The 24,499-nt window shown below is 38.0% G+C and overlaps 1 long non-coding RNA gene across 1 annotated transcript; it reads right to left on the minus strand.

The window, feature by feature from the left end:
- Positions 1-799: 799 nt before the first annotated feature.
- LOC139790032 (uncharacterized) lies at positions 800-10,078 on the minus strand. The gene is made up of 3 exons (XR_011723352.1): positions 9,808-10,078; positions 2,277-2,447; positions 800-1,325 (listed from the first exon to the last, which is right to left on the minus strand). It is a non-coding gene; the product is annotated as an uncharacterized lncRNA (long non-coding RNA).
- Positions 10,079-24,499: the final 14,421 nt, after the last annotated feature.

The following is a 24,499-nucleotide window of genomic DNA, read 5'->3' on the forward strand; positions in this document are numbered from 1 at the left end:
ATGCAGCCACTCTTTTTGCTCTCATTTATCCTGAATTACTTGCCATCTTTACACTGAACTTAGCTCTCATCTGGTACAAGGTGCTTCAGTGGAGCTGAACAGAGCCCTTCCAACAAACACTTGGTACAACAGGTGTAACTAGCAGCATCCTCATCTTCAAGTAGCTGTCTCTATGCAGGGGACCTTCTCCCTACCTCTGTATGCCCCGGCACAGAAAGAGTGTTGTTCATATTCTTTGCCCACATTAGGTATTTTTACCCATTTTACTATTTAAAATCTCCAGAGCATGGTAAGCAAATCTACATAATTTGTTATGGTTGGGAGTTGTTTTCATAGTGTTATGATCTGATGCTACTTATAATTCAGATACTGCATGAACAAAGTCCAGCCATGAAGGGTTGGGTGGAAGCAGAAAGTTTTATTTGAAAAATGACACAGGCAAAGTTACGTAACCTAGTTAAGATATGGCAAATGTTTTGTGAGACAAAGAGAGAGAGAGAGAGGGAGAGAGAAAGAAGAGGAAGGGAGATAGACGGAGACAGAGAGGGAAAGAGAGATAGAGAAAGACTTTACCATCCATGAATCCAGTGGCATCTGGTGATCTTTCTTCTTTGGGGTGGCAATCCAAATCCAGATGGGGCAAAGGTCCAGTGAAGGGTGGTGGTCTAGTGCTAGGTGGCCATAAGTGAACACATCAGCATTCCTTATATGCTGTGAAGTTTCTTGCCACTCAGGTGGCTGATTCAGGCTCCAAGAATCTCACCCCTTCCCCTCCCCCCCACTGAAAGGACTGCAGTCATTAGCAGCTGTTATCCAGATTTCTGGTGGTGTCAGCTCACTGCTCCACCTGGGTGAGATGACCACACCCAACATTTTCAGTCAATGTGAGTCTGTGTCCCAGCATTTCATTTGTGGCAAACAAAATTCCACTGAATGGAACTACACATCACCTTGTGGCTTAAAAGACAATTTTAAACAGTCTCTGGGTGGTGATAGTCTCTGGGAGCTAAAGAAGAGAGGGCAGAGGGAACATGAAAGGGAGTAAGAGAGAGAGTGTCTAAAAGAGAATGGAAGAAGTGAAAGTGAAAAGTAACAAAATAATCAACAACTTGACATAAGCCAGCTCTGCAAAACGTCAGACTCTGTATCACCCCAAGAGCCCAAATATCATAAGGCAGAAGTTAGACACAGGTTTAGCATCTTCACTCAAGCTTCTTCAGTTAAGGTGGTGGTGATATATATGACATTCAGTTTCCTTGTTCTTCAAGCAGTGTCACCTCCAAATATAGATGATTCTGTAGTATCATCATTAGGACTTGCTGTACCTGTAAATTTCATTCTCCAAAAATATATTTAGTTTAATCATTTAAAAGATGCAATGGTGTCTTTTAGGATAGAGAACTCCAAATTGCCCCCATCAGGAAAATATTGGTTGTATTACACACGGTAACATTATTCACCACATACAATGATCACAAACTACACAGCAGTACAGCATATACCAAATAAAAATGAAAAATTTTGTTATAATTTTATTTAAATATAATTTACATATAAAATAATAAAAATCCTCCATTTTGAGAATATTTTCCTCTGTCTCCCAATTGATAATGATGAATTGACCACCATTGATAAAAAAATTGTTTAATTTTATATATTTTATTTTATCATTACTACTAGAAAACTTTTTTCTAAATCCAATTTGTCCCTATGTTTCAGGATGAATCCTAAAGGGTACAAAATGTATACCATTTCTCTTCCCTTATGTCATCCTTTTGAACAGGAGGGGCTAAAGAAGGAGGGCTTTTTGGACTCTGAGAGGGGCACAACTCAAAGCGAGAGAGATCTATTCCCTCCCATTTCCTACTATACTTTATAGAAGATTAGAAAGGCAGCAGCTCCTCCCTCTTTTTCCTCCCGTTTCCTTATAGCTGTGTTGCTGTTCATTGCCACCAGCCCGCCATATGCTATCTGTTGGGTTGTATGCATATATATACATATATATTTGTATATATTTGTATTTTTTGTTACTTTACCCTTTATGTTACTATCTTTCCCTTGTGTTAGTAACATCAGTACCCAACTGTTTTCAGTTTCCAATTCAAAGTGTCCAGTCTTTATTCCCCTTTTATCTTCCCTTTGTGTGTCTGGGGCAGGAATAGAGAGGAATTCTGCCCCAGGTTTGTAGTCCACCCAAACTAGAAAACTGTAACACCTTAATATCTCATTTCCCACAAAATCTCAATTCAAGGATTGTACCTGGTGTCGCTTATTACCTGAGGAGCGAGAGGAGCTGAGGGAGTTCCTGATCAAGGAGGTTGGTGTGTGCTGGAGTCCACTCCAGTCTGTCCTCCCTGTCACATGTGGCAAGACAAAACACACAAGGCTACCAGTGCGACCCCATCCAGGTTGCCTTAAACTGTTGTCCCAAACCTGGGGTTCATCACCTGGTATGCATAAAACCAAACACGCAGAGCTGAGATCTTGGTATTAATAACATTTGCAAGGATGAGTGCAAGGTGGTAACCACACAAAGCTAGCACTATAACTTCTATAACTCCAGATGTTAGGTGACAATAAACTTAGTCATTATAGGTACTCTGGCAGCCCCCAGGGAGTGTACCTTTTTGATAAGGTTCAGCATACACAAATGACAAAACTCTGAATTTTCCATTTCTTTTTTTTGGGGGGGTTGGGGTTTTTTTTGGGTTTTTTTTTTTTTTTTGGTTTTTGGCATTGCGTTTTGTTTTGTTTTGTTTTAATAAAAAGGAGGAACATACACAAAATAACAGAACAATCACAAAATGGCAACCAGGAACAAAATGGGAAAAGTACTATACACAAAACAACAACAAAATAAGCCCCAAAGAGTAGCAAATTGAAAAAAATGGGAAAAGGACTCTTTCAAATGGTAAAAGTATGGTGTCAGATAACAAATTACAGGAACAATTCTTTCCCTGATGAAAAAACCAAAACACGAAACACACAAAAAACCCCCAAAACAAACAAAACAACAAACAAACAAAAAAATTGTTAAAATAAAGACAAACAACAGTTAGGAGTGAGGGGAGGAGACAACACAGTGATGGGAGCATTTGTACCATTCTGTTATCAAGAATTCTAACATAGTTTAGTGCCCAGCTGGCCAGCGTCTCCCCCTGCTTCCCCCACCCTTATTATTTCTTTTTTTTTTTCTTTTTTTTTCTCTTTTTTTTTTTTTTTTCTTTTTTTTCTTTTTTTTTTTTTCTTTTTTTTTTTCTCTTTCTTTTTCTTTCTCTTTTTTTCTTTTCTTCTCTGGAATATTGCTTTGTCAGAATGGTAACAAACCCATAACTTGTCAAAGCTCTAGTCTAAAGAATGCAGAGTCTGCACAAACTTTAACTCATGGCTCAGGGGTTGTTTCTTTTCTTCAGAGGTTACTAATAGGGTTAAATATTTGAGGATCTTACCATAAGTATCCTGCAAAGAAGTGATTTCAGACCCTCCAATTAAAATGCTGTCAATATATTTGTAAACCCTTACGATTAGGAGAAGTGACTAATGCCAGCTCTTCAATAAGTGAAGGAGAATGCATATTTACCACTGTTCCCTGTTCCTTTAACTCAGCTTAAGGGGCCATCTTAACCCCTTCTCTCTCATTCTCTGAAAGCCTTCTCATTCACATCCAGCCTCTGCTCCTGAGCTCCCTGTAGGAAGTGGAGGCAACAGTTTCTCTGAGGCTCAGTGCAGGGAGGCATCTGGACTACCCAAGTCAATCAAGTGTTTATCTTCTGAGCTCTTTTCCTTTTCATTCCCATAAGGGGACTTTCCTTGTGTGATGAAAATTTTAGTTATTTGTCCATTCATTAATTCCTGTGGGATACCCTTTCAGATCCTCTCCACCCACAATTGCATTCTGCTGGGCTTGTCTCAACCATTTTTTCTTTTCATCTTTTCTTTCAGAGGTAAAGGTGGTCTGATTTGCCACACCACTTTGCATTCTCCCTTCTGCACTACAGGGCCATGCTTCAGCCCATAGATAATGAATTCTTGATCTACCTTCCTTCATGTCCATGCTTTTGTTCAGGTGACCAACAATCAGTAGCTAATGCACCTTGTAGTGTTGCCATTGCTATTTTGAGAGTTAATATTATGGACTCTGTTTTGTAGCTGAATTCCAAATGTCTTTAATGAGTCAGTGTTTTGGAGGAAATAACTTTAATCTGTAGAGGACAGATATCTTATGTGATACTGGGAGCTTAACATCAGGTTTGAAACCTCTCCCTGGTGTTTGTGTGGGCACATATTGGAGGTTAATGGAAAGAGTAGGGTTTGCTCGCTTCCTTGCCAGCCTCCTGAGTGTACTGGTTCTGTGTGACAGTATGTCCCAGGCATAAAAGGGGAAGAAAACCAAAAAGAGGTCTGGGGAATTACTTCTGGTAGAACATTGTAGTTTTTCCATGGAATGACTCCTGATAAACTTTTGCGCCTATTCAGAGTTCAGTTTCTGGGAAGACATGTTCTGTGAATCCTGTCAGTGAGTTCAGTATTTTAAGTCGTTTGTATCTGCATGCCTGTGGCTGGGATGGCATAGTAAAGTTGTTTCTGATAGGGCTATAAGGAGCTTGTATTTGTGATTTCTTGCTTAATCTTGGACCTAACTGAAACAGTCAGGGAGTCCCCCTTATTAAAGGGGCCAGTCTTTCAGGATCATTCAGGATCTCTATAGCATAGAAGAACTATGCTGTGGATTTAATTTCGTTTCATTCATCATTTGGAGACGAGCTGCCTTTTGTACATTTTCTATTAGCTGGTTGATTTCCCCTGTTATGAAAAGGGGGTCATCTTTCTCTAATGGGTTCGGTCCTTCTGCCCAATATGTGACATGCTGGGTGAGGGTTCAGGTAGCCCTATCATCACCCATGGTCAAAAACACTCTGGGTCCCCAATACCTGTTTGCCTCTTTTTCGGTCAATATAAGCTGATCACCTCCAGACTGAGACACCCTCCACACATACTCTGTCTCAGATTCCATGTGTGGGATGCTAATACTACTCATGAAACACATAGGCAGAATGGGGTTCACAAAACTGTTTCAGCTTGAATACAAAGTAGAAGGAAGGAATCTAGGTGACAGAGCAGGTGCATATTTAATAGGAAATGCAAAATTTCATGTGATATATAACCAGTATATTTCCTATTGTGGCTTGTTTTTTATTTTTTTTTTCCTTGTCTTCTTCCACCTGTTGTAAACTTACATTAAATTGCTTATTTGCTGAAAAGCTTATCAAAAGATGACTTATACTTTGAGACAGTATTTTAATTAGCGATACTATCTTGTATCACTATTAGTCCTGACTTTTTTCTAAAATAATAAGTTCTAACAGTCAGCTTATTAATCCATCATTTAGAAAACAGATATTCTTCCTTTTAAGAAGGACATCACCAGTCTTTCTACTCATTCTTTGGACCCACTAAAAGATCAGTTTTATATAAAATGTGTCTCTCTGTAATTTTTGTTACTAATATACAAATTGGTTATAGGGCTGCAGTATTGACAAGTATACATTAACCATGTTAGTTCAGTATGTTTGCTCTTTCTCTCCATTGTATTTTTTTTCAGCTCTTTCTTTATCAGCTGAAAAATCTTTTGCTGTTTAAAGTTTGGTTTTTTTTCTCTAAATAAAAATTTTTGTATAACAATTTAGGAAATTTAATAACATATCATGGAAGCCAGGCAAGTGAAACATGATAATTATGAAACATGATAAGAGACAACCAGTTCCAAAAATGCAACAAAATGGCAGAGATTTTTTTGTTGTGGGTTTTTTTATGTACTATTCCTGTAATAAATTACAGGAATGAAAAAAACGTGGAATTGTTTTGTGTAAGGAAATAAGAACCTTATGTGTTTGCAACTGTTCTGTAAGCTTTAATCAGACTAAAGTGCCATCTCTAGTTAGATTTGTGGCCATTTCTTTGTTTCAGAAAAGCAGAGCCCTGCACCAGATTTTACATATTAATTTAAGACTTAATGAAAACTGTAAGAGTAACAAACTATGACAGGAAAGGGCAGAGAAAGAAGGGTGATTATATGAGAAATGTGGCGTCATCAAACTCATTTCAAGCTAATGATTTCCATGGTTATGGAAATATCAGACTTATAACCATATTCAGATGGACAGAACCCATGACCTACAGAAACCTCGAGACAACTTTTTGTACAAGAGAAGGCCTGATTCCAAAAATTACCAGATCCTTTTAAGAAACTTTTGTTTTTTCCAATTATAAAATATGATCATAATCATCTACCTTGGGAATAAATTCAAATGGAATGACATGAAGAAAATTTATTCAAAGGTTAGCATCAACTTATTTACACATTTTCAGATATAATTCTTTATGATAAACCCAACACACAATAGAGGACACCAGAATATAGACAGACAGTCTTACACTGGAAATATCAGACTATGCTCCCCAGAGGCATAAATAATCCTGTGACTCTAGTCACTGTAGGGCACAATTGCAATATTTGCATTTCTAAAATTTTTTCAGATCTAACAAAGTCTTTTGTCACTAAGCTACAAAACATATAAGAGCTTAATTTCTAAACAGTGCTTAAGCTTAAACTGACTGCTCCACTCATTTCATATATTATCTTAGTGAACTGCACTTCAGACTAGTCTTCCAGTTAGATTTTGTAGCTGAAATTATCTTTTGTAGGATGACTTTACTTTTTCTCTGTTTTCTTCATGACTAACTCCTGCAATCATGATTTGGCATTAGACTAGAACGTATCAGGTTTTCAGAGGCTGAATAGAAATTCAATGCAATACTGCTCTTGCTTGGAGAATATCTGATTTATGGACATCAGCAAAAGAAATACCTAAAATAGATTTTTCAGATTAACTTGGTGTCACGATCCGAGTTATTATTTATATTTTGTTTGCGAGGAAATGTCAGCCACTACTCATAGACGACGCGTGAGCTTACAAAAATAACCAGGCTTTATGATTTAAACAAGTTCAAAGGATTTATTTAGGAATTATACAATTAGTTACTTTGGGGAAAAGAGTCGTTAAGAAGAGAAAAGAAAGAGGGTAATTGAGATGTTATTACCGCCCGCCGGCCTTGGCCTCTGGCTGTGGTCGGGTGCGTAGGGTCTGTCGCTCCTGCCGCCTCTGTCCCGCAGCTGAAGCCGAAGTGCCGAGAGAGGGGGGGGTCCAGAAGAAAGCCGCCTCGCCGCTTTCCGCTTGGGCCTTCAGAGCTGCTTGCCGCCTTTTTGCGCCGAGCTGGCTGGAGTTTGTAGTCACAGGAGCTGGCTTCCACGTGTCCTTCTGAGCTGCTGGCTCCACCGAGCTACTGGCTGCTCTGAGCTGCTCCGTCTTCGGTTCTTCTGGGGCGATTTTTATACAGGAAAAGAAAAGGGGTCCCCTTTTTGCATAAGTCCCTGATACATACAGATTTCCCGACTTCCCGGAGATGAGTCATCCTTATCTTTTACTCTTTTTGGGTGTCCTGCTACCTTTATTGTTTCCATCATGCACCAGGAGACGACCTGATAAGTATTCTTATCTTTTAGGTGTATGTCAGGCATATGGTGAGGTTAATTGACAAAATGTTGCAACATAGCAGGGAGAAAGAAAAAAAAAGATTGATTCAAGAGACAAATTTTTGTATTTTTAAAGTGTTTACATCACTTGGTAAAAATATATTGCAGTGTTTAAAACCAGTTTGAAAAGAAATACATTAAAAATCTATCAGCATAATAAACAATCAAATAAAAATGTGTGAAAGTCTTGTAAGTACTACATCACGACTTTCACAGAATCTCAGAATCACAGAAATTTAGGGGTTGGAAGGGACCTCTAGAGATCATCCAGTCCAACCCCCCTGCCAGAGCAGAGTCACCTACAGGAGGTCATGTAGGAGCGCGTCCTCTCTCGACCTACTAGCCACCACCCTTCTAATGCACCTCAGGATTCCTTTGGACCTCTTGGCCACAAGGGCACATTGCTGGCTCATGGTCATCCTTCCATCCACCAGCACCCCCAGATTCCTTTTCCCTGTGCTGCTCTCCAACAGTTCTGTCCCCAGTCTGTACTGATACTTGGGACTGTTCCTACCCAGATGCAAGACTCTACATTTGCCTTTGTTGTAATTCATCAAATTTTTCCCTATCCTACTCTCTAACCTGTCTAGGTCCCTCTGACTTTGTTGCTCACATTACTACAATGAAAGGACTGTAAGCATTTCCAGTTAAAAATCCTGATTTCAATACTTCATAATACTGCTCTAAAAATCACACTGGACTAAAACTCAGAATAAAATGTTTCAGCTAGGAAATATGCTATTTATTTATTTATTTATAGCAATGTCTTACTTTAATTCGTATTTGTAAATACAGAACATAAAGAAATAAGCTCCTAAGCCATTTTGCACAGATAGAAGGCACATACGCATCCTTACATGCATTTAAATATGAGTGATCCTGACAAACTCTTTTCATATCCAAGCTGCACATGTAAAAATTATTTTTTAAATGATCAAATCATATTTGATTCAACTGGGGCTCAGCTTTGCTTCATTTTATAACCATGTTTTCTTTATGTTTAATCTAAGATTGATAAATGTCAGTGATAATTATGTATTTTAGAATAACTGTTTAACACACAGCAGTCAGCTGCCGTATAAAGTATGTAGTCAGAGTTATTAAAGTGTATATCAGGATTTCTCAATACGCTGACTTACCTCACAATTTTATGGTAGATTGTAAAGTCCTGCCCTGGACTTATTTCATGTAGCTTACATTTCAGAGTACAGAAGTAATGCAATGTTGCCATTTGTGACCAATTAAGTTCACATTTGATAATTAAGATTTTCAAACAAAGCTCATGTTCCCGTTCACTTACTGAAACTTACTTACATTCTTAAGTAACTTACTTACTTTCACTGCCAACACAAACATGAAATTCACACAAAGAAAGTTCTCTGTCCTCTTCTTTGTTCTAAAACACTTCATATGTCAAACTTGGGGATCTGATTTAAAGATTTAAAAAATGTACAAAAAATATTTTACCAAGTTATTTTTAAGAACTAAGTATAAAGGAAAGGTAAATAACTTGTTCACTAGATCTTTACAGTTCAGAGAATATTCTCCTCAGAGAGGGTGCACAAATCCTACGAGGCCAACTAGTAAAGTATATTCTAAAGTATACAAAAATAACTTGTTTCTATCACGAAATAAGGCATCATTATTTTCATTTTCTGTATTTAACATTTTAAATACTAAACTGTATATATTTCTTATGCCCCTATTTCACTTACATCCTCTTCAAAATATGCTAGAGTCTTGAGCTTAAAAATATTTAGGAGCAGTAAGTTTTGCAACTGAACTATGCAGATTTTTTAAAATCCTTTAATCAGTTATAATTTCCTTCAACAATGTTTGAAAGTATCTTTCTTCTAATAAAAAGACACAAAAAGAATTCTTACTTTTCCTTACTATTTTTTTATTCCTCTCTTCTCCCTATAGTCAGGGCATCAGACCGAGCCAGCACGGGGTTAGGAAGGGCAGGTCCTGTCTGACCAACCTGATCTCCATTTATGATCAGGTGACCCACCTGGGGGATGAGGGGAAGGCTGTGGATGGGGTCTACCTGGACTTCAGCAAAGCCTTTGATGCCGTCTCCCACAGCATTCTCCTGGAAAAGCTGTCAGCCCAGGGCTCAGACAGGAGCACCCTGTGCTGGGTTAGGAACTGTCTGAAGGGCCGGGCCCAGAGAGTGGTGCTGAACGGTGCTGATCCAATTGGCGGCCGCTCACCAGTGGTGTCCCCCAGGGATCAGTGCTGTGCCCAGTTCTGTTTAATATCTTCATTGATGATTTAGATGAGGGGATTGAGTCCACCATTGGCAAACGCACAGATGACACTAAGCTGGGGGGGAGTGTGGATCAGCTGAAAGGCAGGAGGGCTCTGCAGAGGGACCTGGACAGACTGGAGAGTTGGGCTGATTCCAATGGGATGAGGTTCAACACGGCCAAGTGCCGGGTCCTGCACTTTGGCCACAGCAACCCCATGGGGAGCTACAGGCTGGGCACAGAGTGGCTGAGAGCAGCCAGGCAGAAAGGGACCTGGGAGTCTGGAGTGACAGGAAGCTGAACATGAGCCAGCAGTGTGCCCAGGTGGCCAAGAAGGCCAGTGGCATCCTGGCCTCTATCAGGAACAGTGTGGCCAACAGGTCCAGGGAAGGGATTCTGCCCCTGTACTCAGCGCTGGTGAGGCCACACCTCAAGCACTGTGTCCTATTCTGGACCCCTCAGTTCAGAAAGGAGATTGAGGTGCTGGTCCAGAGAAGAGCAAGGAGGCTGTGAAGGATCAAGGGCTGGACTTGATGATCTCAGAGGTCCTTTCCAACCCATCTGATTTTGTGTGTGATTCTGTGTGATGCTCACCTACTTTAATTATATTAATTACATACATTAAACACTTACCCTCCGCCTCTTAGTGAGTTTACTGGTGAAATAACAATTAAACCCCCTAGATACTTTCTCAGATAAGCAACAAGGTATTGATCACATTTCTGACTATCAGTATCAAATGCGATCAAAGTATTATTTAAAGCTAATTAAATTCATTAGTTTATATTTATAGGTATAAAATGTTCCTTTAACACTGATTATATCACTTGTTATGAGTTCTTTGTCAGCTTTCTTGTTAACGTGTGAAGTGCTGTACCTGAACACAAACTGATTATCACAGAGGTACTGTAACATAAACTTTGCCTTTTCACTTGATGTTTTCTGTACTTAACCATGGTAATAGTCTACCACTTTCTGTAGTTCTCACCATAGGAAAATAAAAAGAAAAAAAAGGAAACATCATATATTAAGTGCCTAATTTGATATTTGATTCAGATGTTTTTAAAAAGCACTGTGTTTTAAAAAGCACTGTGTTGCTCCCACTACTTCTGTGTTTGCAGCCAGCTTGTTCACTAGCATTTTTTATATTTTTGCTGTCTCTTCAAATGTATTCATTTTGATAATTAGAGATCAAATCAAACATTTATTGCAGAAAGCCTTTGGTATCTTGATTAAGCTCTATTTCTGACTGATTTTGAACCAAAATATTTTGCTCATCTAATTAGTTTCTTTTTTTCTAATTATCATGGTTATACACCTTTATATACTATGCTGTAACCAGCATCATTTTTATGTAAAAATTATTTTTGAAAATAATTGTCTGTCAGATATGAGGTGTCTTATTATATCTTCACATGAACTGAACTCCAAAGGGAAATAATACAGTGTTCTTCCTTCCTATCCCAATTAACACCAGTTTTTCTTTTGCATGTTTATAATAACCCAGAAGTTTTAAAATTCTTTATTCTCTGGCCAATTTTTTTTATTCATCTGTGCACACCAATAGTGTGCCCAGGTTAGACTCCAATAAAACACATCTGTGACATTTATATTTCAACACACTCTGTAATCTGAACCATTGTGATTTGATGCAATGCACTATTAAGCAACTTCTGTATTTTCCAATAAAACCCCCCATATATCACTGAATGATTAAGTAAGCTGCTTAGAGATTGCATTTATGTCAGCATTAGTACTTTGTCCTTTGATCTTGTACTTTGGTTTAATACTTTCTCTGCTGAACTAACTGATGCACATTGTTTGATGTATGTAGCTAGCTTACACAATAAAGAAAACAGAACCATGTAAACTATATCTAGAAAATGCTGTGATTTTGGGAATAGGGATATAAAAAGTTGAAAAATAGGGCATACACTAGAAAAACAACACAGAAGCCAAAAGTTATTATTTTCCTTTAATGGGAAGTATAGTTTGTGACTTTTGTCAAGACATGTAACTACTTCTGGTCATAGCTTTCACGTTTCTTAATAAGAGAGTTTTTTTATTATTTATGTTACGTGTCTGACACCACTTTTTCTTGCTAATTGGAAGGCAAGTAGTGGTGCTTCCTGTCAGAAAATATGTCAGAATGAATCTATGGATTCCATCATAGCTGGCTTCCCTGATATATTAAGAAATTAAGTTCCATAGAATAGGACTGAAATGACCAAACATGGAAAAAGCAAGACAAAAACATTTTTTACTAGATTCAGTTACTTAAATCAAAGTTTAACCACAGATGGCATCTGAGGCCACATTGTCACTCGATCACTCTCCCCGAGTGGGACAGGTGAGATAATTTAATGAGTAAAGGGACAAAACTTGTACATTGACATGAAGATAGTTTAATAGGTAAAGCAAAACATGGACACAGTAGAAAACAAAAAAAAAGTTCATTTGCTAGTGCCCATTAACCAACAGATGTTAGTCATTTTGAGGAAAGCAGGGATCCATCAGACATAGTTGTTACTTGGGAAGAAAAATGCCATAATTTCAACATCACCCTTTTTCTCCTTCTATCTCTCTAGCTTTTGTTTCTGAGTATGACATCAGATGTTTTGGGATATCCCTTTGGTAAGCTGGGGTCTGCTATCCTGGCTGTGTCCCCTCCCAGCATCTTACACACACACAGACACACAGACACACACCCCCCCCCCAGACTGCTTGCTGGTAAGGGAGCATGAGAAGCAAAAAAAGACCTTCACACTGTGTAAGCACTGTTCAGCAATAACTATAACATCCCTGTTGGGATTTTGGTCATAAATCCACAACACAGATGATTATGGAGAAAATTAACTCTATCCCAGCCAAAATAAGTATGCTAAGTGTCATAAAAAATAAAAATATGTTTCTGGAAAATAGAATGCATCCATTTATAATGTTCTGCAGCTTGACTTTGTCAGACATTGAAATAAAATTATGTTTAAAGACTGATTGTTCTGTAGATGTAAAGATGATTAAAAGCTTTTTTTTATAGAACTCAGAACTTCAGACATAGCTATGGGTCTTATTACAATAAAAGAAAATTCTCTTCTAACAAGTCAAGGCTGAATTTTTCTGAAATTTCTGGATGTATAGGACATATATAAGGCCAGAGTTTATATATCAATAACAGCTCAACGGATGACCCACAGGACTTACAATTGAATCTCAGACCTTTCACTGAACCGTGGTAGTAAAAGGTAGAGAGTGAATAAGAAACAGCTTTAATAGTTCTTTACATTCATTAGAGCAAAATCGTTATGTTGATATTTCCTTCTTCATCATTTGCTTTTCTTTACAGTTGGGTACTAAAGGTAGTTGTGTGTCTTTCAGACATTAAATGTTTTTTTTTTAAACTAAAAAAAAAAAAAATTCGATGAAGAGGATCTATTTCTGCTCCAGAAATCTCACAAGCTAACTGAAAGGCCCAAAATTACTTTTTTTACCTGAGAATTGGTTTATTAGCATAATTTCAGGATAAAATTTTCACATGAAAATTGGTGTATTTAGAATTGTCCATTCTTCTCACTAAAATCTCTCCACAGGGAAAGCTTTCTTGCTCAAAATTCCCTCTGATCACAGCCTGTCTGGGGACAGTCATCATTTGATCACCAAGAGAAAAAGAATGCTCTTGAACTTGTACTCTGCTGGTTAATCACATTTGGAACATGATAAAACCAGAAGTCATGGGTTTAAATAATTCTACCATCAGCCATTTGTCAGTGGTGTTACTTTCCACATGTTCTGCAGACCCATGCTAAGGTGACAAAAGAAGCTGACAATTCTTGTCATTATTTTTTCTGTATTAATCCTAACATAGTATTTTTGTCCTAGCTCAGTATTCAACATTCAAACATCATTAAAAGAGGGAAGAAGAATGTCAAAGCATAGGGTGGCTGCAATGTCATTTCAAAATGAAACTTTTCCTACCTTGTATCCAACAAGTTATTTTTATCTCAGCTAAGTTACGGTGTTCTCACTGATACCACAAGAATAATTTCTATCCTGTTATATATGAAGTATTTATCCAAAATAAGCATGAACCAACAATTAATAAACCTAATAATTATTTTTGAACCTGTGTACTACTTAATTCTGTTCCAAATAATATGAGCATAAAGGTAAAAAGAGAGGCAATATCATGTCCAAGGTTATTTAGCTGTGTGGTGAGCAGGCTTGCTGATAATGTCCAGGAACAGCTGATTGCCTAACACAACAAAACACCAGGACTGGAAAATGTGTATTGACTGTTTGCATACCTATCTACATGAAAGGTTGTTATTTTCTTGTATTTCCTTCTATCCATCTCGTTTAAACTATAATAATAAAAGGGCTCGACCAGATGATACTTGAGGTCCCTTTCAACCCAACATTCTATGATTCTGTAATTGTTTTCCTAGGGAATCAGAGTTCTTAGGGCCAGACTACTAAATAAGGCTGCTTTCTGTACAGCTTTCTCCTTAGGGATCCAAACCAGCATCTCTTATGGCAGCAATGTTCTTTCTCAGCTCATCTAGGTTCATTGTCTGTGAAATACATGATACTTGATGACGATGTGAGATTTAACAACCTATCTATGATTAGTGGAGTTGTTTGTGAAATTGCCATCATTAATTGTCCTGCAGTGGAGCTTACTGCAAGTCTCACAGACCTCATGATTCTGAGGCACAATCAGCCTGAATTCCCATTGCTGCATCCACAGGGAGACCATCTGCAGCATTTCTCCTGCACTGCCATCTGCCTCAGAGGAGGAACAGATCCAGAATCTTCATTTGGTGTAAATTTAAATGGTCCTGAAATCCAGATATCAAAAACACACACCAACGTATTCTTATTTATCTCTGTCATCTCTAGCGGTCTCTTACAACCTGTAACATTCTATGATTCATATGAACATATGATGATATCCAGAATCTACAAAGACTGCAGCCCTACCAGGGGTAACTTTTATGCATTAGAGAGTCACCAGAATATTCTCATAATTTTAAAAATATCTTCCTTCTTACATTCAAATATATTAATCTGTATGCTTCTTTTTTGATCTCATGCACATTCTATCTCTGTCCTGTATAAATATGTCAGCTCAGTTTTGAGCTGAAAATGCTATTTCTTCAGAATGCTAAGAAACTCTCCTTCCAGATATGTCATTTTTAAAGAAAACTCTTAGAGCTTTCCATATTGTAAAAAGTTCTTCTTTAAAATATTCTAGGAATGATTCTACAAAATTTCATATATGTCATGCGTTTTCTGGACAAGCTTTTCAATTTCAGAAAATTTGCTTACTATAATGCAATTATACACTTTAGAAAAAGAGACAGAAGATTAAAATCTAATTAAAAGACTAATTAACAATCCCTTTTACGCTTTTGAATAATAATGTCATTTTAACATTAATATAAAACTTTGGTCATAGTTACATTCTATATATGTAGATATAGTTACAATATGTCTTTACAATGTAGACTTCTACTGTTGAAAAGTAGTAATAAATAACAGTGCATTTTTATCTAATACCCCAAAACATGGAAATCAGTCCACTAACTAGACACTAACATGATGTCTCCAAAATGTAGCAACCCTTCTACTTAATCAGCAGCTGCAGTGTTACAAAAATAAAAGGAGCAACTAGCCTTTAAATGCTTTACATCTCATTTCTTTTTTAAAGGAAAAGCAGCAGTAAAAGAAACAAAGCACATCATATGCTTGAAAGCAGAGCCTTCTTACAATAGCCCAAGGCTATATTTTGCTTCCATTTAATGTTTGTTCCCTTGGAATCATATACAAATAATTTTTAGGTTCTTCATGCATAAAAAATTTGTGTAATGATTTTCTCACCATGCTCAAGTCCAGATAAAAGTGCTTAATTGCTGTAACAACATTAACTTCACAAGTCTATGCTTCATGACCAGTGGTTAGCTGTTTCTTAAGCTGTACTCTCACATCCAGGGCTGCAAATGCAAGAAAACTAGAAAAAAATTACATTCCCATATTGATAGTCTTTATTATATGCTCCTGAAATTACCACAGAAAACATGCAGTGCTACATGAAATTAAGTTGATGATACTATTTTTTTATGGAGGACCAAATGAAAGATAATACATTCACAATCAATGATATTATATTTGCTTTAGTTGCGCTTTTGTATGTTCTTAGCTATATACCTACTTGTTGTTTTTTGTTTGTAAATCTTTAAAATGGTTGGAGAAAATACACACATGAAATATATAAAGGAGCAATTTGAATAGAAAGCCACAGATGATATTCTCTATTCCTCCATCAGAACTCGAAAACCCCTAGAAAATCAAAGGAGTCTTCCCACTCACTGCAGCAAATAAAGTCAGGCTTCTGTCACTGAAACGAAGCTACACAAAATAATTATTAGAGTATTCTAACAGTCAAACAGGTTGCTTAAACAAGTTGTGAATTCTCCGTCTGGGGAGATATTTAAAGCCTAGATGGACATAACACTAGACAGCCTGCTCCAACTGACCCTGCTTGAGCAGAAGGATTGGAGTGTAAGATCTCAAGAGACTCCTGCCATCAGCCATTCTGAAATCAGATATTTGTTCTATAGTATCTTTTGGAATGTTAATATCTTAGCAAAAATAGCTGGATTCCAGAATATTTAAAATTTGTACAGTTGTTTCGACAAAAATATCTAAGAAGTAATAAAATAAGCAGGGGATCTTCATATTCCTAGGAAAACAGGGCTACTGTAAAATATTTTTAATTCTCAAACTAAAGTAAGCTTAGAAATAAGCATTGGAAAAGGTAAATTTTAAAAATATAATACGGAACAGACTCCAGTGTGAGAGTTATATCAAGGAGACAAAACATTACTCAGAAAAGTTACTCTAGAAGAAAGAGTAGATAAGATGTGTAGCATACTAAAAAGAAAGTAGGTTACAGGTATTTGTCCAACATTTGCTCTGCTTCAGCTATATCTAGTACAGCAAAAGATTTTTGGTCATCTATTTCAAATTTTACAAGATTTTTTTATTATTATTTTTGTTTGACAAAACAGAAGTAGTGCAAAATACAGTTACTTTTTCATGTTGGCCACAAGATCTACCACTTGATTCCAACTACACAGAGTGATGCAGTGTACAGGATTGTATTACTTTATAGAACTTATTTTCAATATCCATCTCCTGCTTTTGAGCTGTCCAAATTCAGTTCAGATGTGAGTTTTAAGGAAATTTCATCCATCCTCAAAGTAAGCAGTACTGGGCATCTCCTAAAAAAGGCATCAGCTTTCTCTTTTAGCTAGAAAGACCTCAGAGCACTCCTTCAGTTCAGTTTACACACATTACCCACAAGTCCATCCATAAAATTACTAAAAAATTATCACAGACCTCAAAAGTCTTGGATTTGGTACCCAGTATTGAAGTGTCAGGCATTCCTGATAGCTTGAAAATGTTACCTTTGTCTCACTGGGCCAGGAAAATCCAAATCTGCAAAAATCCATAACTACCAGTCTCTCTTTCAAAGGCCTGAGGAGATGGATTCATTGATGTTATTAAATAATCAACTATGCTGATAAGCAACCTGGAAAAACAAAACAAAGCAAAACAAAACAACAACAAAAAAATTAATAAAATTCACGATGCATATGATGTGCAATAAATAAGTAAATCTACATAATGAATAGTACTGATCAAAGTAAATACTTGATATATTTATCATTGTGTAGAAAATACCGTATCTGTCAGTTTAATTAAGAATTCAAGATCATTATATATAATGACAGAAGTTGTTGAATAACATCTTCTTCTTAACTACTTTGTTTTGCTGTGTTAATAGCCATCCCTTTTTAAGTGTGACTTTTGCAAATTAAACTGTAAATGTAATGCATTAGAAGCTGCTTTAACTTATGCATTAGCTTTTAGACAGCAAGATGTGTTACAATGTTTCACCACAGAAACGTCTTGTAAAAATTGGTGGTTTTGCTCATACAAAATCATAGAATCATCGAATTTTCAGGGTTGGAAGGGACATTTAAGATCATCTAGTTCCAAACCCCCTTCCAGGGATGGAGCTGCCACTACCTCCCTGGACAACTTGTTCCAGTATCTCACCACCAGCATGGTGAAGAACTTCTTAACTTCCAATCTAAATCTACCCTCTTCTAGTCTGAATCCATTTCCCGTAGTCCTATCACTGCCTGACATCCCAGTAAGTCCCTCACCAGCTGTGTGGAAGGCTTTGCTCAAGTCCAGGTAAATGAAGTTGGTTGCTCTTCCCCTGTCTGCTGATGTTGTGAACTTTTCACAGGAGGCCACAAGGTTTGTCAGGCATGACTATACCTCTTCATTATTCTTCTGCTCCATCAGTGCCTCCAGGAGGATCTGCTCCATGATCTTACCAGGCACACAGGTGAGACTGACTGACCTGTAGTTCCCTGGATCTTCCTTCTTTCCCTTTTTGAAAATGGGGTTATGTTTCCACTTTTCCAGTCAGTGCTGACTTCACTGAAGTGCCATGACTTTTGGAATATAATAAACAGAGGTTTAGCAACCACATCTGCCAGTTCCCTCAGTACCTGTGGATGTATCCCATGAAGTCCCATGGACTTGTACACTTTCAGGTTCTTCAGATGGTCACAAACCTGATCTTTACTTACAATGGGCAGTTCTTCCTTCCAACCCTTGCCATTGTCTTTTGTGACTTAAGGAGTGTGGCTGGTGCCCTTGCCAGTGAAGACTGAGGTAAAGAAGCCATTGAGAACCTCAGCCTCCTCCATATCACTCATCACTAGTCCTCCCATTTCCTTTCTGGGGGGTCCACACCTTCCATAGTCTTCTTTTCACAGATAATATACCTACAGAAATTTTTGCTATTCCCCTTCATCTCCCTTGCTAGATGTAGTTCTAGCTGAGATTTAGCTTTTCTAACCAGCTCTCCTGCTGCTCAGAAAGCTTCCTTACATTCCCCCCATTCTAGCTGTCTTTTCTTCCATTCCTTGTACAGTTTCTTTTTGTGTCATAGTGTGTCCAGGAGCTCCTTGTTCATCCAGTCAGGTGTCCTAGCATTCTTTCCTGCTTTCCTCTTTGTTGGTATATTTTGCTCTTGGACATGGAGAAGGTGATCCTTAAATGCTAACCAGATGTCCTGGTGTATGTCCTGGTGTCTCCTCTAGGACTTTATCCCACAGTACTTTGGCCAGCAGATCCCAGAAGTTATCAATGTCTGCATGTCTAGAGTCCCGGGCTGTAAGCTTGGAAAACATCTTCCTGGATGCCCTGAGGATCTTAAATTCAAGTGCTTCATGATCACTACAGCCAAGGTTGTCCTTGAACCTCATTTTCATCACCGGCTTTTTCCTGCTTGTGAGAACAAGATCCAGCACAGGACCTTTCCTTGTTGGTTCCTCTGCCGTTTGGAGGAGGAAGTTATCATCTATGCATTCCAGGAACATCCTGGACTGCTTGATGCCTTCCTGTGTTGTCCCTCCAACAAATATCAGGCTATCTGAAATCACCCATGAGGACCAGGGCCTGTGAATACAAAGCCTGACTGCCAATGGAGGGCCACATCTGCTTGGTTGTGCTGGTCTGGTGGCCTGTAGAAGACCTGTACTGTAACATTGCCTTCTCCCTTCTTCCCTTTAATCTTAACCCATACGCACTCAATCAGTTTGTTACCCTTCCCCAGGTGGAGGTCCATCGGTTCCAGTTGGTCACTGGTCAACACCTCGTACCCTGCCTGTCCTTCCTAAAAAGCTTAAACCCATCTGCAGAATCCCAAAAAGAATGTTTGTCACAAAACAGCCAACCTGACATCGCGCTCAGGTGGAGGCCTCATTCGATAGCCATCTGGACTCTGTTCTCTATAGGAGAGACCCTTATTTGGGTAACCACCCTGATAAACAGAGCCCTATTCTCACAAGAGCAGCCCCTCCTTTAGTGGCCATCCCAATAAACTGAACACTGTTCTTGCAAGTGGAGCTGTGTTTGATGGCCACCCTGATAGACAGGACACTGTCCTTCATAGATAAGGGACAGGGGCAGTCAACCTGCACCTTGCGGAGGCAGAGTGACATCTTGTATGTGCCCCGGGTAAGGCCACTGGAGAGGGCACATGTGCAGAAATAAGGGTTATTGCCCACTCATACCATCTGGAGGGGCCCAAGTGAACACCTGGCATCACAAGATATGCCAAAGCTCCCAGTCCACCAAAAAAAGGTGGAGTCTGGTTGCATAAAAGAGGCACACAAAATGCTGGATGAGCATCGCAGCCTGAGGAGCCCAGCTTCCTACCAAGACCGCTGCTGGATACAAGGGCGGTGATATCTTTCCTGTCTCTCCTTTATCTTTATCCCTCTCACTCTCTCTGTGTGCCTCTGTTTCTAACCTTATCTCAGCATGAGGCCAACATAGTTTCTAACTTTGTTTTACTACCTGCTGCTTTGTTAAGTTTCACTAGTTGTAACCTGCTGTTTTGAAAATTTCCTAAAATTTTGTTAAATTGTAATCCATTGCTTTGAAAGTACCATCATTTATAATTCTTCTAGTTGTAATCTGACATGCTTAATAATATTACTCACTTTTTATTAAAGTCGTACTGATATACAAACCTCCTGGGTAATACTCTTAATCCTAGAGTACCATGCAGAGAATTTCAAAACTTAATCTCACCAAGTGGGTTTTTAAAAGAGGCAAATTAGAAGAGGATTGGGCCTAGGTGCAAGCAAATGGGTCCAGTGTGAATCTCCCTGGGTCAAGCCCCACTCTGGGGAACTCTACCCCCTCCCACTCTGTGGGATGTGATATTTGGTTTGCTCCCCACATCTGGGGTGCTGTGCTCACTTTGTGAGACGTCACAGTACCCACCTACTTTGTGAGTCATGACACCATCTATCACTACGTTTGAGTCATAGGATTCATCTAACCAAGTTCCATTAAAGCCACTATGTCATAGTTTCCCAGCAGCACGGTTGCCCTCAATTCATTCTGTTTGCTGCCCAAGCAGGATGCATGCATTCATACAGAGGCACTTCACACAGAGGTTGGCCATGTCACCCTCTGAGGTGAATCCCCCTTCATTCCTTTGGGTATCTAAGTCCATCCTCCCTAGCTTGCCTCAGGGCTACAAATTGAGAGCCCTTACAAGCACTACATCCTCCTGTACTTCGTGTGCTGCCCCACTTTTTGTTACAGGCAAGCATGAGATTATTAACCTCTTCCCCCTTCAAATCTAGTTTAAAGCCCTATCAACAAGCGCTGCCAACTCCTGATCCAGAATCCTTTTCACCCTCTGGAACAAGTCCATCCCTTTATTTGCTCTGGTGTCTTGTATCCCAAGTCATGACCATAGAACCCAAAGCCCTGTTGACAACACAAGTCCCTGAGCCATGAATTGACCTTTTGACTCTTCTGTGTTCCTTCATTCTTCACAGGAATGGAGGAGAACACAGTTAGAGCTCCTGATCCCTTCACCAGTTTCCCCAAGGCCCTGAAATCTGTATTAGTTGATTGTGCACCTTTCATTATTGCATCATCACTGCCCTCCTGAAAGACTGTAAGTGGGTAACAATCTGAAGGACTCACAAGGCTGGAAAGTTTTCTACAGTATCTTATATCTGGGCACCAGGGAAACAGCAGACCTCCCTGTGAAGTGGGTTTTGTCTGCATATGGGACGTTCTGCTCCCCTAAGTTGGAAGTCACTTCTACAGTGACCCACTGATTTTTCTTTTCAGAGTCAGATTTGAGAAATATTTTTGAGAAATTTTTTTATCAATATCACATCTAACCACAACAGGTGCATTTAAAGAAACAGTAGAAAGATACAAGTAACTGGTATATGGTGGTAAAGACATGTCTTCAGGATATAGCTCCCACAAAAAAGAGGTAACTATTGATATTGTATATTAAATTTTGCATCAAAATCTTAAGAATGAGAGACTATAATCATTTGTGGTTTATGTTGTTCTTCATGTTAGTGTTTTCCTTTCTTCTATAAGAATTACCTCTAGGATTTCATCTAGCTTTTGTCCATTTTCTGAACTCAAATTTTAAGTCTTTCTTAAGGATTCATATCCAAACATACGCGTCTCTGAATCCAGATGTTTTTCTCATTTTTATTGTTCTGGAGGAACCTCTAACTAGACTTTATTTCAGTATTTTGTATCATCATCTTTCTGAATGTCTCTGAACAGCAAAAGTCAAAAATCAATTGGTATTTTCTCAGAGACTGTGCCACGAAAATAGCTCAACCTCTCTACACATCAAACTATTCAAGGACTTTTCTAGACTGTCTTAAAGATTATTTATTACTATAAAAGCTCATGACAGAGCTACAAAACAACAATTTTGACAAAAGGGACAACATATGTGGCAATGTTGAGATAAATAACAGGGGGTGCAGAGGAAGGAGGTTGTTGTTGGGTATCATTTCAGTTGTTGTGGAACAAGGGTCTTTTCTCTGTTTAATCTTTTGATGCAGTCATTAAAATTGTATTCATAGATACAAGGTCTGTAATCAACTTTGTTTTTCTGAGAAAAGAACTTTTTTGAGATGGTGTTCAAATACAGAATGAAACTTGACAGCTGTCCAAAAATTATATTTGTTGTTCACATTTTGCTCTGATAAATAGTCCCAGATGATATTTGATTAACAATAGTAAGCATGCACATCTGGGCTTCCATTTACTGTAGCATTTTGAATTAGAATTTTACTTAGTCATGCCAAGATTGGATAAATCTATAATTCTTCAAATGGAACCATTATTTGCAGTCTTGTTTAACATACTGGTGATGAGGTACAATTATTGCATAGGCTCAAAAAAACATTACTCAGCAGCTTCTAAGTCACATTCAACCAGACTTCAACAGATAAGCACACTTAAATTACTTTCTTTCTTTTTCTTTTAATCTCCTGTTAAGAATAACAGATTTTTTTCCTTGCTTCCCCAAGGAAAAAATATTCAGAAAACCTGTGACCACACATCCATGAGACACACAAGCTCTTCTAAATTAAAAGATTTGCAGCTGTGAAAGTAGTAGTAGGTACAAGTCTTTCTTTTGGATATAATAACGTTGATGTTAATTTTAGAGTTTGCAAGGTCTTTGATACTGTCTCCCCATGGACACCTTTGAGTTGCCTAGCAGTCTTCAGTGATTAATTGCTTTTTCAGAAAGTGCTACGTCACCTGCAGAAGATAACAGGAGAGGACAGAATAGTGATTTTAAAGGAAACGTTTTGAACATGACAATATTGCAATACTGTTCAATGCCATTCCACTATCTTTTTGAACCAGCTCTTTAACCTTAAATAAAAAAAGATAATTAAAAAAATCTCTCTTCATTTATATTGTTCTGTTTTATACAGTAGATATTTTAATATGTTTGAAAAAAACCCTGCATAATCCCACTGACTGCACAGATAGTGAAATTTTATACAATATTAGAAACTAAATATTAGTTGTAATCAGTGTTTAGAGAATTCACAAAAGCATTAGTTGTAATCAGTGTTTAGAGAATTCACAAAAGTTGTTTTGTCAAGGTGAATTAATGGTGACCACTGGTTCCATTAAATCTGCAACAGATTAGAAAGTGTTCAATAGTGTATAAAATTTGATTATGTGTGGTGGTTAATATCTAAAATAATCTGCCTGTGTAAGAAATAGCTTCAGAATAGAATCAATTCAGTATTTGGACAAGTAAATTCAAGTTGGAATGCGAAAGACATTCAATTCTTGGAAAACAGACAGTGATCAATAACAATTTCTAAGAGCACATCTCGATAACTAATTCAGCCTGTAGCCATGTAGTCAAATAGTCAAAATACATGTTTATATTTAAGACTAATGCCGTAAAACCCAGCTTTTTAGCTTCATTTCAAATACATCCTCCCTGTCAAAGCCATAAAAATATTTTCAAGGCTCCTGAAGATACTTTAGTGGAGATATGCAGTCAGTGGCGGAGACATCCTAAGACAGCTGCTTTTACAGATTTGTCTATAAATTCCCTTTCACTGTTGTATGTATATCCACTAAGGTTTTTCTTTTTGAGCCTGCTCAGCCAATGAGAAAATATATTTCCAATACTAGCTTTATGATGTCACTCTTTATGCGACAACACCCTGCTTCATACAAAGTTTTGGCATTCTTTGGAGAAGTCGAATCTGCTTTCCTAATTCATTAATTCAGCAACATTGACCTTATTCCACTAACAGCAGAGTGTTTCTTTAATTTTTTTCTTCTGAAGATCAGTTATACATACTAAAAACACTCATGCACAATGGCCACTAGTGCAAATGCTGCCTGATAGGTGTTCACAGTCACACAGGAAGCGTACCATTAGCCTTACTGCTTATAATTTCTAGCACTCTAAAAAGCCTGAGGTCTCCATTAGTACATGTTGTGTTTGTACTATGTTCTCTAGTGTCTAAAATAAACTTTACATGAACTATTTATTTTATCTTAACGGGAAAAAAACTAAATTCTTGATCTTAATCACTCCTCTACACTTCATGAGGCACTTGGCCTTATACATAGAAAAGTAAGCATGCTGAAAGTGCCTTATTTATCTGATAGACTGATCTCTTCTGTATTTTTTATTTTTAAGGAGAATTTTTCTCCATGGAGCAGTTTGCAAGCAGATGGGCAAATA

The sequence above is a fragment of the Heliangelus exortis genome, chromosome Z (genome assembly GCF_036169615.1).
Source record: "Heliangelus exortis chromosome Z, bHelExo1.hap1, whole genome shotgun sequence".
Lineage (NCBI taxonomy): Eukaryota > Metazoa > Chordata > Aves > Apodiformes > Trochilidae > Heliangelus > Heliangelus exortis.